This window comes from Chlorocebus sabaeus, chromosome 2 (assembly GCF_047675955.1).
Source record: "Chlorocebus sabaeus isolate Y175 chromosome 2, mChlSab1.0.hap1, whole genome shotgun sequence".
NCBI lineage: Eukaryota > Metazoa > Chordata > Mammalia > Primates > Cercopithecidae > Chlorocebus > Chlorocebus sabaeus.
Window position 1 is genome coordinate 23420735 of NC_132905.1, and position 15311 is coordinate 23436045.

Sequence of the window (15311 nt, forward strand, 5' to 3'; positions counted from 1 at the left end):
CTAATATCCTTGTCAGCCTTTTCCTGAATCATTGCTGGGCAGCTCCAGGGAGCCACGGGCCAGTGCCTTCTGACCGGCAGACTCTGTCCCTGGGCCTTCCTGTCCTTGGGGTCCTGGAGCTCTCTGTCTGAGCCTCCTTGGCCGCTGAAGCAACACCCAGAGGCCTGCATCCTCTGAGAAATGCCCAGCCAGGGTTGTAGATGGAGCCAAGAATTGAAACTCTGGCTGAGTCTTTCCATCTCATAGGTGATTTCTCTCAAACGCCAGATAATGTTTAAATTTTGAAGTGCTTTTCTCCACGTGATCTCATTTGCTGTTATTGTCTCTGTTTTACAGATGAGCAAGCTGAACCTCAGAGGGCTTACTGATTGGCTTGAGGCACAGCTACCAAGGATCAGTGACTGAGGTATGGGGGAAATAATCGTCTCTATCTGACAGATGAGGAAACTGAGGCTCACGTTGCTGAAAGGGCTTGTCCCAAATCATACAGCAGTAAGAGGTGGTGATAGAAGTGGGTTTCAGGCACTGCATCCTCCAGGCCAGAGGTACAGAGTCAAGCTCTGTTGCCCGCACGAGCCCTGGTCACAGGGGCAGTGCTCAACTCTGCACAGGGGTTTGTTCTGCATTGTGCATAAAAAATCAGGTCAGTCCAGCAGGGAAACACCCACCAGGCAGTACTCAGGAGCCCCAAGTCCAGGAGTCAGAGGTAGCCAGGGGCTGTCCTGGTTACTCCTATCTCCTCCTGTGAACACAGGACTTGGTGGGGAGCTTGTGTTTATATTTCAGGGGAAGAGGCTGGTTAACTCCTCAGCCCATCATGCTGCTTGGCTTATCTCAAACTGCTCTGGGGACGACAGACCAAATATGACTGGGTGGCAATAGGGGTTTCCACACATTCTGGTTCAAGTCTAGCACATGAGAGACTCAGGAGGAAGGTTCCATGTAGCAAATGCCCCTTCCTCCAGGCAGCCCTTCCTGACTCTTCAAGACAGAGCAGACCCTTCCTTCCCAGTCCCCCAGAACCTACTTCTGTGAATCATGACATGCCCACTGATGGGATCAACTGTTCCCCCATCATCCTTCACCTCAGCTGAGTCATGGGCATAAAGACCTCCATGGGGCCATAGATGCAGGTCCTGGGACCAGCCATGGTCACTCATATACATGCCCACCCACCCTCATCCTCACAGAGAGACACAAGCACAGAGAGACACTGTCCCACACATCACTCTCAGGTGCTGTGTGGGCACATATGTGCACATGTACACACACACATGCACACGCCCCTGCAGACAAGCACAGACCCACTTAGAGACCAAGTCTGTCCATGTCTATGCATATACAGGCATCTGCTTCCCTACACCTGGTATTCCGTGTGTCCTCCTTAGAACAGAGGCCATGGCTGATGGCATGGCCTATGGGGATTTGGGATTTGGCCTGCTCAGGTCTGAAACTTCTTGGGTGGCAAGCTCTAATGCTGGGAACTTCTTTCTGGACTAGTAGCCTATTCCAGCTGGGGCCTCTCTTTGCCCTCTCCTCCCAGACAGCCCAGCCGTAGCTATCTCTAGGTAGAATCTGCCCGCATGCACTCCCAATCAGATAAGCGCCCTTCCTTTAGGCCCCTGGGGTCCTGTCACCACCAGCCTTGCCACCTCGGCACTTTCTCAATAACTCACAGAGGTCAGCTGTTGCTCACCTGGGGATTATTTTCCCCCTTCTCCTCTGATGCTCTGTTTTCCCTGAGAACAGATACCTGTCCCTGGGGCTCAATGGGTCAACTGGCTAAAAGAGGAAGGAGAGGTCAGGGTCCCTGCTGACATCTGGCTTGTGCCTTGTCACAAAGGTACCATGAGTCCTCGGAGCAGGGCACAGTGATGGAGCACTGATCCTGGAGTCTGACCAGCTTAAGCTTAAACCCCAGCTCTGTCCCCTCTCAGCTGTGTCGCTTTGGACTGTCGCTTGACCTATGTAAGCTTCCATTTCTGCTTCTGTAAAATGGGCATGGTCATTTGAGTCTTATAGGATTGCTGAGAGGCTTAGATGAGGTTAATCACAAGTAAAAAAGACTTAAATGACAGAGTGCTGAAAAAATGTAAGTGAATAAGAATGACTATTATGGCAATTGAAGTGTAATTGAATTGTTACAGCAATTGCCCTACCCCTAACTTCATGGCCTCTTAGGCCCTGTGAGACTCAGACAAGGTCTGAGCAGTGATTCAAAGAAGGCACAGCCTCCAGCGTTTGGCAGAGGAGGCAAGTGAAAGGCTGGCAAGGGCTTGGGCCTCTCTTGCAAAGCAAGAGAGAGCTGGGACTGGAAACAGCTCCCTTTACTGATGTGGGCTATCTCTAGGCTACCTGTCACAGGTCAGTTGCTGCCTGTAAAGCCAAGGGGATCACTCTTTTTCTATGAAACCAGGAGGGAGAAAACTCATGGATAAGGAGCCTTACCTAGATAAGAGCTTCATCTGCACTGGTCATTTTCACATATATTATCCCATTTATCTCAAAACAATTCAGCAAGGAGGAATTATTACAATGAAGAAGGCTGAGGCTCAGAACAATAACATGGCCTGTAAATGACAGGGCTGGGGCTTGAACCCTCAGTATCTGACTTCACATGATGGGTTGTTCCCCAGCGTCCTGGCCACCTTTAGAAAGTGAACAGCAGAAAAAGTGAACAGAATGGAGATGATGAAAGCAGCTTCCTTGTCCTCAGAGGCAAGATGCTGAACAAATCCATCCTGTAAGCAATACTTACAGCGAATGTTCTCCACAGAACAATTTAGACAAAGACCTAGTTTATGCAGCTGAATATGAAATATGGCTTGTGTCTTAAGACATTTGTATAAAAAGATGATTTCTTTACTGTCGCAGCCTCAAAACCACCTCTTCTGAGAGTACTGCTTTCTTACCCGAGGATGGCCCATCACGGTGATCTGAAAGGCAGAAGACGGGAGTTTTTCCATGAACTCACTGTGGTGGGGTGGTCCTTGGGTAAGTGTCATTCTCTCTGCACCCTAGTTTCCTGTTCTGTGAAAGGACATGATTTTCTGGGGTGATTTCTCTGGGTAACTTCTAATTTCCCCTAAACCGTGGCTATATTCTCCAATGCAGAACTCATATGAGATCAACAAAGTATGTTTTTCCAACATACTTATGAATTTCTTTACTAGAAAATCCTAATGAAGGCAGACCACTTAAATAGCATTTGGTTAATGCATTTGGAAAATCCAGAATAAATTCACATCAGGTGTAGAGGCCTAAGTATAAATGGCTGCCCCCTGTCTGACTCTATGACCATCAGAAAAGAAGAACTTTTGGTTTCTGAAGGCTGTGTCCTTGTCACTGATTTAAGTCTTGGCTCTCCTCCATTTAGAGAAGGCAGCAAGGTTCCTGGCCCAAGGTGAACTATCCACCTTTGTCCCTGTCTGAGGTGACTGAAAACTTTTGCAGGATTCTTTCTTCTTCCAGAAGCAGAAGCACTGGGGGTGGGGAGGACATGGGCAGCAGATTTGGTCCCCTGGCTGTCCCATGGGGGCTGCTGCTAAGGAAGACACAGGCCTCGAAGTGAATTCTTATGGCACCTTCTTTGGTGGCAGGGCCAGGGGAAGGAAGGGCGTCAGCATCTGGCTACTGCTGCCAGCAAATCTGTGTGTTGACAGAGTTGCTCCCCACATGTGTCCTTTTAAACGCTGATCCCTGCTCGGGATTCGAGTTGACCCTCCGTTTGCCAAATGCAAATGCATTAACCTTACAATTGGGTAATCTAATAAAAAGGATCAATGGTCTGATTCGGTGCTTATGGAGTCATTTACTGCAAGTGAGAGCAATTGAGCCAGGACGAGCAGCGTCGGGGAGCCCAGAGGATGGCTTCGGTCGGCAGTCCCCGCTGACTTCCCCAGGCGAGGCCCACTCTGCCTGGAGAGGCTGGGCTGAGTGGTCAAGGGAATGAGGAGGGTGTTATTCATTCATTACTGCCACTTTAATCACTCAGAAGTTCAATTAAGTATAAATCATTAGTGGTATTTCAAGTTACTTTATCCAGGCCTGTGCGTAACACACTTGACTGGCGGTGGGGAGCTTTCTGTGACTAGATTTAGCGTGCGACTGAACAAGGCAGTCATATGGGTTTTTCTGCTATGAAATTGATAAATGAAGCGGGCATTCGAGGTACAGCAGTAATTTCTGTGGTGCAGTCAAGTGCTCGCTCCCTTGTCTCCTCTAGCAATGAGGGCATGGGCCCCTTTAATATGGCAGCTTTCCCCTGGGGGTCCAAAGGCCAGGCTGGGCTGCAGTCCTGGGGTTTATTTCCTTGCAGAAGTTCCCAGAGTGAGCCCTGGTTCTTTAGTAGGAATATACCTGGGAAGAAAAAAAAAAAAAAAAAGGAGAAGGGGAAGAAGAAGGTTCCCTTACCGTCATTCACCAGCACTGATGCTGTCACAATTTTTTTCAGAGTAGCAAGTGGATAGTGCTGGAAGGACAGAATCGGGCTATCTCGGCAGCTCGTTGCAACTTCCCAAGGATGCAGTTGTCCCCAGTGGCCGGCATCCCTGTCTGGAAAGCATATTTTCTCCTAATCGGTTTTACAGCTCTTTTAAAGTAATATGTCAGATCATTTTCCCCATATACATAGTTAATGAAAGTAACCCTACAAATTCATTTTAAATAGATGGAAGTTGTTATAACCCTGATCCAGAATTTATTACGTTCATTACAATCTTGCTGAAGTAGGTAATGTAATGGACTATTACTTTTATTATCTTTTTAATCCCTCAGAATTATTAGGAACTGACTAATATTTGGCATCACCCTGTTAATGTTTAAACAGAAATTGATACTTTAATTCGTCTAATAAATGATGGGGGCACTTTGAGTGGAAACAAAAGCCTGATGGGATTTATCTCGATCAGTCCCAAAGACTTTTAAGTGGGACTCAGGGGTCTGAATGCAATTATTTCCAGGCAGGGTATCTTCATCAAGTACTCAGAAAGGACAGAGGAACAGAGATGGCAATAGTGACAGAGAGACCCAGACGGACTCTCTTGTCAGACAGCAACAACAACAAGGCAGAAAAGAGAGAGGGAGAGAAATTCCACTCATACATTCACGTGTGAATTCTGATTCACAAAAAAATTAGAGTTCAAGCTCTGATTTGGCCTGATAACTCCAGCAATGAGCTCTATGTACCTTTTCCTTCTTGCCCTTCATCTTCCCTTCCCCTCCTCCCCAGATTTAAACGAAGTTTTTTCTTTATAACCATCCCTGTGTTAGTAATCAGCTTTATGGCTAAGAATTCTCAAGTGCTCTAGAATTCGTGCGTTGCCGAGACAAATGATTGGGCCACATTCTCCTAGTGAGGAGTGGAGACCCTGTTTGCTCCTTAAAAAATAATGATGGCTGCTCAATTTGCAAATTACCAAATCTCACTGTGCAATGGGAGGGGGTGGGAGGAGGCATACTGTTGTGTCTATTCCAAAGAGGCTGTGTTTACCCTCTAGAACTCCGTTTCCTGCCGGGCGGGTGACAGGTAGGATTTAGGAGAAATTGATCTCTTGCACTTTCTAGATTTTACAAGGCAAAATGCAATGCTGGTTACTAAAAGAAAATTATTTTTTAAATAATAAAAATCTATTAGTTCTAACAGGATGAGAGGAATAAAGTACGTCCCTTTCTGGTTTGATAATAAAAGACATTCGGGAAAGGAAAAGCTGTCATCTTGAAAGGCAAGAGTGTGTTTTCTAACAAAGAAAGCTTCCAGTTAGCAAAGTCATTAATTAGCACAGAGAAGCTCATTAGAATTTAAAGCTGCTTTACTGTGTAGTGTGGCTTTGCTCTCTCTAAATGCTCTGGGTTTCCAAAGCAAGAAAAGTATTGATTAAATTGACTCAGCATGAAATGTGCCCTGTTTGTGCCGACCCATAAAGAGGTGGGCTTCTCGGCTTTCTTAGCAGAAGAATCTGCCAGGTGTCCTGTGAGCTGGGCCCAGGCGGGTGGGCTGGGGACAGCATCCTGTCTGCCTGTAGCCTACTTACTTGGAGGGACCGACTGACTGCCCATCATTTGGCAAAAACCCGTTTTGATCAATGGAGGGGAAACCTGCCCTTAGCTAAGTTTATTCCCAATGCCTTACAAATCTGATTTCGTAAATGCTGATTGCATTCGTCAACGCTGAGTTGACAAGGGCTACACGTCATTTGGGGCTTGATAAAGAGACTAAGAGGCAGCTTCTCAGCATGTTTATTTTTAATAGACATAAAAAATGAAAACAAAAACAGGCTTTCTCACTCCTTGGAACCCTCATTGACAGAAAAGTACTGAGTACACAGAAGTGGCGACAGGCAAATGGAGATCCTGGAAAAGGAGGTTTTCTACCAAAATATCCTTGTGAACATGAGGACAGCTTCCAAACTGAGAAAGAGTGGGCTCGAGAAAGCTCTAACACTTCCTTCCCTGACACGAAGTGCTTCGGGCTGTGTTTGGCATCAATATGTCGGAGCCGTGGCAACGTTCTTCGTGCATCCCTGCTTGGGCGTCATTTTGTGAGTAGGACAAACCCCATCAATTCTTACCTCATCTATTAGAAATGCAGCATTGTGAATGGAAGCAATGTTTTCTGGGGTGCATCACTGGAAATGAAAACTCCTTCATTTTTCTATATCTTTACTGAATAGACCTAACCCTTCCCTTCAGCTTCACTAGATGTGGATGGCCCTAAAATACTCTCAGGGAGACTATCAAGAGAGAAAGAATGTAGCTTTAAAAGCCAATTAGAAAATATTCACAACATATGTAGCAAAGGGCTAATGTTCTTCCTATAGAAAGAACTCTTTTGGATGGATAAGAAAGATACTAAGATCTCAAAAGATAAATGAGAAAAGTATATGAAAAAGAATTTGCAAAAGAAATTCAAGTAGCTAATATTTAGTGAACACTTACTATATGCCAGGTATAATTTACATGAGATTTCTCGTTCATTCTTTACAAAGACCCTATGATTTAGGTGTTATTATTCGCAGCCCTATTAAAAGATGAGAAAAAAATAAAGCTTTGAGAAGTTAAATAATCATCCCAAGATCACGCATATTGTAAGTGAGGGGCCAGGATTCAAAATCACGCAGCTTAATCTAGCAGGCAGGGGCTCCTAACTGCTTTGCTGTAACCTCACAAATTCACAGATACAATTGTAAAATAAAGTTGTTTTTTTTTCTTTAAAGTTCACGTTTACTAGTAAACAAAAATATGTTAATTGAAAACAATCAGAAAAATTTCATTATCAAAATAACAATAAAATGTTAATATTCGGCTGGGCGCGGTGGCTCATGCCTGTAGCCCAGTGCTTTAGGAGGCCAAGGCAGGCTGATCACTTGAGGCCAGGAGTTCAAGACCAGCCTGGCCAACATGATGAAACCCCATCTCTACTGAAAATACAAAAGTTAGCCGGGTGTGGTGGCATGCACATGTAATCCCAGCTACTAGGGTGGCTGAGGTATGAGAATCACTTGAACCCGGGAAGCGGAGGTTGCAGTGAGGTGAGATTGTACCACTGCATTGCAGCTTGGGCGATGAAATGAGACTCTGTCTCAAAAAAAAAAAAAAAAAAAAAAGGTTGAAACAGATATTCTTAAATATGAATTACAATTTGACAATATCTATCAAGAGTCTTAAATCATTTGATGCAGTAATGCTATTATAAATAATTTATCCTAAGGAAATAGAAATGTAAGCAAAGGTTTAGGCACACAAGTTTGTGCCTGTGGACATTAAATGCTCCCACATTAAGGGAGTGGTTAAGGACCTTATGGTCCACCCATTCAACAATACTGGTAACAATAAAAATGATGTTTAAGAGTTTCTAATAACATGGGAAATGCTTATGCCGGGAGATAAAAGCAAGATATAAAATTCCATGTATAACATAAACTGTGTAAAATATGGTTAGAAATAAGAATGGGAGAAAAGGAGCAAAAAAGTGCAAACCAGGAGGTGTTCTCTGTGCAATGGGATTATATGTGACCATGTCTTTTTGTTATAAATATTTTCCAGATTTTCCACGGTAAACATGTTTTATTTATCACTGGTGTGGGGCAGGGGGAGAAGAAATCCTTTATGACTTTTAGAAGTCGACTTCTTAACTTGAATCTCAGACCTAATGGGAATGAACCATGGGATCCCAAAGTACCAAATTAACCTAAGACACTGGGCGTATTTGTTCTCTGAATCAGCCCAGGACGCCCAAAGACAGCCCTATGTGTTCTTCAACTCTCTGAGCCTTCCCCTCATCTGTAATGTGCCTACTCCTGGGGTTATTGTGAGATTAGAATGTGGGTAAAGGCCTTAAAACAGTCCCAAAGTGTGGGCATTCAAAAGATATAAATGGTAATAATAAAGTAATACACTAATTACGGTCACTGCAGCTGTTGTTTTGTTAGTAGGAAGGAAGAGTTGAGCATCTCGCAGGCACCAGGAAGTGTATACAAACTGGCTTGTCCTGAGAGTGCTAAAAGCGTCTTTTACTGACACAGTTCCAGTCCTAGATCTGAGCTCTTGGTGCCACCCAAGTCTTTTGTCTGCTGCTGCAGAGGCAAAGGGGTGCTCTTCAGATTCGGATGTGTGCGGACTTACAGGTAGACCCTCCTTCAGCCTGCTACATCCTGGGTGCTTTCTTGGGGCCAGGAACTTTGTTGAACCTTTTCACATATGGATTTTCCCACCTATAACTTTGAGAAGCAGGTTTCATTAGCATTTCTGCTTTATGGCTCAGAGACTACTAGACATCAGTCTCATGGGTCACAAAGCCAGCAAGTGGCGACGCTGGAATCAGAACCTATGTTGTTCTGAATTCAGAGATGTCAGAGATGAAGAGCAAAAATGGCTGAGAACACAGGTTCTAGAATCAGAAAGACCTGGGGTTGAGGCTATCTGTGTGCCTTTGAGCAAGTAATAAAAGTGCCTCAGTTTGCTCATCTATAAGATGGGACTTAGAGAGCTCGTATGTTGCACCATTATTTTACGAAACACTAAAAAAAGTCAAATCATTGCTAATGAAACCATGACATACTTTCTTATCACTTAAAATTTTATTTTTATATTTATGAAAAGAACTTTCAGGTTGATTTAAACACAGATGTTTGTCACAAGACCTTTGTATGCATACATGAAAAGGAAAATATAATTGGAATAATTTGTTTAAGACATTCCTAAAACTTCCTTATATTCAGAGGAACTCAGTATTTTAGGAACTCAGCATTGTCAGTGTTCGTGTTTTTCAACAGACTATCATCTGCTGTCACATTGCAGGTGTTTGTGAGAACATTTCTTTAAAAACCACTCCTCTATTGTCCTCAGGATTTTAAGCTGCAAATACTTGTTCCGCAAGTTTTGATGTGTGTTCCCAGATATGACAGTGACATCAAGACTGCTGCCAGGTGGATAGTGATTTTAAAAAGCATCTCAATTTCAGAGGTGTTAAAATGGGAAAAAGAAAATGTATGTCTTAGAATTGATGAAATATAGTAGCTACCATATAGCGTTCTTAGGAGAATTAAATGAAGTCATGCTGGTAAAGAACTTAGACATTAGACTGGACACAGAGTAAATGTTCAACATCATCATCATCATCATCTTTATTATACTGCTATTATATTCTGTTCTCTGAGATGTATTGGATATATATGCAGCTCTGTAGGCTCTGTCTCAGAATTCTGAGCCAACATGCAGTGCCAAGACATTGGACCCTGAACCACTGGGGTCCTTGCAATGGCTGGTGATGGATGAGACACTGGACCCTGGGGTAGAGCCTGCTCCCTCTCCTTTTCTGTCTCCCTCTCTGCCTGCTTTGCGAACCTTCTCTCTCTCCCCCTGCCTCTCCCTCCTTTGCTTATCTCTCTCTTCCTTCTTCTTATCTCTGCCTCCCTTTCCACCCCCTCCCCAGCTCTTCTGCAAATAAATGGCCCTGTCACTTTGGCTTTCTTGTAGGTTTAGAGTGAATGGAAGTGTCTTTTTGAAAAGCTTGTTCCGTCTGACATTCCTTACCAGCTCAGGAGCTGGGTCCTTTGCACTCCCCTCTCTTCTGCTCAAAGATCTACTCATTTAGTTAACAATTTACAGGGCTGCCACTAGGCTTTGAGAACTCCACCCCATGGCAGAGGGAGCTGGGCTGTGCCCTCTGGAGGAGGTCTATTGGCAGGCTTGGAGGGATGCTTCTGTCCTGCCTCTAGTGGTTGTAGGCAAACTGGCTTAGGACCTGCCTAAAAAGAAACCATTTATTCCCATTTATGATTCTTTAAAAAAGAAGTTCACAGCTTTTATGATGAGCCTTACATATGCATTTAATGACATTAAAGTATTTGATTATGTGCATTAAGAAGAGGTCTGAGAGCTCTCTGGTGTCCTTAGTTTTAAGTGTATTTTAACTGCCTACAATGAAAGGAACAAGACAAAAAACGAGCTGTGGCAGCATCCTCATAAATTCTGAGCCATAATTGACATACCTTTGCTGGCACCAGGAATGGTCCAGGAAGGTAGACACAGCAAAGAGGAACCACAGAATTTCCACTTTCTCATTGGCCTGAGTACCAGAGGGAGAGCAAGATCAGCCATCCCTGCAATACTTTCTCTTCAACCAGCATCTTAGCCAGGGATGAGCAGGGTCTGGGACTGACATGAACTTTGTGCCCAGGCTGTGCCAGGTCCTTTACGACTATTTCTGTGTTGTTTCATCTCCAGAGGCAGGTGTCATTAGCCCCATTTTCCAGATAAGGAAGCTGAGCCTCTGCAAAGTAAAATGACTTGCTCCAAGTTGGCAAATGTCAGAGCTATTATCAAAAAACAAGTCTTTCTGATCCTGGGGCTTCAGCCCTTTGCACAGGCACTGGGTATGAAGCTCCAAGTGACACCCATTTGGGGAATAGTTAATAGAGAAGAAGAAGGGAATAGGTGCTAAGGCCAGGGAAGCATAGGCCTTTACAGAAAAGCTTCTTCCTCCAGTTCTCTAGGCCCCAGCCCCTTGGAGGTGTGCATTGCAGTGGAAACGGAATCAGGACAGAAACAGCCACTTGAAATGAACTGCGCCCAGACAGGCCGCCATGGTGGCGTGATTGATACTGGAGCATGTAGGTGTAATGAAACTGATGCCGGCTTCTCTGCACCTGTGATTTATTGAGGACAAATTTAAGATGAGAAAGGGCCCCATACCAGGAGCTGCGTCTTCCCCTCCAAAGGAGGGTGGTCATCCATCACCAGCCATTGCAAGGGCCCCTTGCAAGCGGCTCATCAGATGAGCCAATAGTCTCTTTGTTGGGGTTCCTAACAAGTGTTGGATCAGCAAAAGTCTATTTATGCTGGTGGACCTTTCAGGACCAATTTGTAGTGGGTCACTGATTCTGCTGGGGTATTATCTTCTTTACTACTCGGGCCAGTTGGGGAACGCAGCAAAGATTAATGGTTTTGGCTGCCGACTTGCCGCCGCAATCTACTGCTTCTGGACCAAAGATTAAGTTTTTTTGTGTTTTACCAGAAAGGGCCCACCTTGTGTATGAGATGCACTTTGATTTACTGACTTGCTTATGGAGAAAGGAGTCGTAGAAATGTACCTGGCTGTGGTAAGATTTTGGCAGATGGCTGTGAGGTCTGGCATCCATGTTGTTCCTTATCCTAAAGACCCGGACGGGGAATGGGCAGCTCCTGAGGCCAGTGTGGGTCCTGTGGCCCTGGGGTCTGTGGATTGAGGAAGCTGACTTTGAGCTCACACAATATCTTTGCCTTGCCTGGCACCCAGCAGCTGCCTCTGGATTCAGAGAGGCAGGCAGCACCCTAAACTTTATTATGTAAAAATTATGTTATGGAAAAAATAGTTACAGCTTTTCCTTTTTATTGTGAAAACAGCACATGCTCTTATAACACATTTTGGAAAAAAATTCAAGAAGCAAATAAAACTACACATAAGCCAACTGCACAGTGATAGAACTGTTAATATTTTGGCTGACATTTTAATCTAGAATTTTCACAGTGCACAAATATATACATGTTACTTTACACTATTAAATGTATACTGGGTTTTTGTGGGACTTTTTTGCTATGTGATTGTATCATCCACTTTTGACAATGAACATTGTACCATAAGCTTATTTTAATAAGCCATCCTTTTTTTTTTTTTCTTCTAAAGTTGGGTTTGCTGCAATATCTCCGATGCCAAAGGTCTGTTCCTTTATTCAGCAAACATTTGCTGTGTGCTTCTCTGGATCAGACGCTGTACTGGGATCACAGAGCTGAGTCAGACACAGCACTCCTGAAGTGCAGCTGCTGGAAGCAGCTCACGGGGCTGTGCATGTGCCCTGAGGGGTACTTCTGACATGCAGCTCTTAGAAGGGCCCAGAACACTGTACACAGTTTGAAGGCAGGGGCCTGATACCACTGACCCCTTCCAGGTCTCTGTGGAATCACAGTTCCAGAGGAGGAATTACACATTTTGTTCTGCAGGAGAGGGACCTGCTGTTGGCTTTGGAGACACCAGCTTAGCTTTTTAGAGTGAATCGAGATCTGAGGGCCAAACCTTTTTGCAGGGGCAACAGCAGCCCCATCTTGGAAAACTGAAGAAAGAGCCCAGTAGCCCCCAAGGGACCAGCCACCCAGGGCAGCTGCAGAAACTTCCAGGGAGATAGTAAGAAATGCCAAAAAGAGTGTGGCCTTGGGACTCCAACAGATCTGAGTTTGAATCTCCTAGCTGATGACCTTGAGGAAGTTGTCTTTCTGAGAGCTTCAGTTTCCGTATCTGAAAAATGGAGCTTTCCCCCCACCAGCTGCTGGGCTCTTGTGTGTGTTCACCACGCGGGAAGTCCCACGTGAAGAGCTGGTGCTCAGCCCGGGCCAGGCCCATTTTCTGGATGCTGTGCTGACTCAAATAGATGGATGGGCTCTAATTGTTCCAACAACACGTCTGAGTTTCGCAGGGCCTTTCCTTGGGAGCCTTTGTCTCAGGGCCATAAATCACTGGGCAACTGTCCCCACAGTTGGCTACAACTTCCTTTCCCTGACTGAGGCTGGCCAAGGGAGGGAGGGCTGAGCTGAGCACAAGACTGCTTTTCACCATTGGTTTTTAAATCTCTAATTGGGAGTATTACTTACTCAGCGATTCCGATGGTTCCCTTTGTAGTAGCCTCTTCTCTGCCCCAGGGCCGCCTTCTTCCCTTCCTCTCCACCCTAGTCCCAAATTAAAATTCTTTAAGGAAGTGGAACATTTTCTCTAGTGCTCTAACATGCACATGCACTTTCCCCATACCTGTCTTGATAACTGGTGGAGCATCTGTCATCTGGCCTGAGGCCTCTGTGTCTGTATGACATGTTCTGTGGATGGGAGAGACATTTCTCTTCGTTCAAGAGCAGCAGTTAACAGCCCCAGATGTTCCCCCAGCCTGTGAGTCTCGCTCCCCACTCTGCTGTAACCATTGTATACTGAACACTCCTGAAAATCCCTGGCTCCTTCCTGCCTCAGGACATTTTCTCTTACCTTTCTTTTTGCCTGGATGCCCTTCCCTTTACATGGCTGTCTCCTTTTTGTCATTCAAGTCTCAGCTTAAATGTTATAGAGAAACCTTCCCTGACCATCTCTCACTCCAGAACAAGTCCTGTTTGCCCATGTTAAACTTCTTGACGGCATGCAATCCACTTCCTACCTCAGACTTTTCAGGCTTTGTGAAGCTGTATCTGCGTGATGGCAGATTTAACAAGCATTTGACTCTCCTGCCTTCACCGTAAGTGCCAGAAGGACGGGATGATCACCTTTGTATCCTCAGTTTCTGGTACCTTGTAGGCTGTCAACAAATAGTTGTGTTGACTGCACAATGAACCGATGGATGGATGATGGATGAATGAATTGGAGAGTGAGTGAGAGAATAAACAAATGAACTTCCGAGTGGTGTGCAAAGGCTTATTTTCCCTCAGGTGACCTGAGAATGCATGAGGGGCTGAGTGCTTTCCCTGTCCCAACTCCGTGCGGCCAAATGTCACTCACTACCAATGTTTCTGAAACCCATACCTACAACTCTTCATACTTAGTGATCTGCCTTCATCCTCTGCCCTCCTTTTTCATTTAAACTTTTTATTATGACATTTTCCAAACATACAAAAGAAGAGAAAATCACTGTAAACCTGCACGAACTCTTGATCCCCACCTCCTTGCTGGAGTATTTAAAACAAATCGCAGACACCATCTCATTTAATGTATAAACATTTTAGGGGGTATTGTTAATAGATAAGGACTGACAATTTCTTTTAACATAGCCACAATATCATTGTCACATCTAACCCAGTGAAAAACCCGATTCATTTAATATTCGGTAGAGATTCAGTATTCCCAATTGTCTCAAAACCTCCTTTTTACATTTAGTTTGAGTCAGGCTGTAAACATTGCATTAGACTGATATGTCTCTTAAGCTTCTTTATAACAGTGCCCCCTTTTTCTCACATTTAAAAATGTGATGTATTTCTTTTTTCTAAATGCTGTTTGTTTCTTGATGAATTTTGGTCATTCTCCCATAGATTGTTTTACATTCCAGATTCAGCTGAGCGCCTCCTTGTGGTGTTGTTTAACATGTTCCTCCATCCCTGTGTTTCCTGGAAATTGGTAGTTTGATCCAGAGGCCTGATCAGAGTCGTATTTCATTTTTGGCTAGAAGCCTTTGTAGATGGTGTTGTGATGGTTCTTGTTGTATCACATGCTAATGTCTAGTCATCTCTCCTTTAACAATGTTAAAATTGATCTGTGGCTCACCCTGCCCTAATTAACTCCCAACTCCCTTCTCTATTTCCATTGCTATATGAACCTGTTTTGCAAAACAAGTCAGTGGAGAGCATTGATCATATTGAGCAGAAGTGGGAGCAGCAAGGTCTGATGGCAAATGCACTAGCAGAGAGCATAGGGACCAGGTAAGAGGGTTAATTTCTTTGCATTTAAGTTCTCTTGAGTGTAAGATGGGGCTAATAGTAGCTTTGAGAACTAATATGTGGGAGAAATGTTTGATATATAATCATCAACCCTCAACACTAAGTGCCTAATGTGTATTTACTCACTTAATCCTCCCAACAATCCAATGGGGTATATGCTACTATTAGTCCCATTGTACATGTGAGGAAGAGCAGACAGAAGGGTTAGGTAACTTGCCCAAGGCCATACAGGTAGTAAATGACAGAGCTGGGATTTGAACCCAGGGAGTCAGGCTCCAGAGCCTGTGCTCTTAAACACAGTGCTGTGTAACATCTACCAAGTCAATGAGGAGGTCCTGGTTTTTCTCCATGCAAGATGCTTGTCAAGTCCT

At 44.5% G+C, this 15311-nt stretch overlaps 1 long non-coding RNA gene across 1 annotated transcript; it reads left to right on the forward strand.

Annotated features, from left to right (window-relative positions):
- The first annotated feature begins 255 nt into the window (after nt 1-255).
- On the forward strand, nt 256-7487 carry LOC140710266 (uncharacterized). The gene is made up of 3 exons (XR_012091223.1): nt 256-406; nt 2875-2994; nt 6308-7487. It is a non-coding gene; the product is annotated as an uncharacterized lncRNA (long non-coding RNA).
- Nucleotides 7488-15311: the final 7824 nt, after the last annotated feature.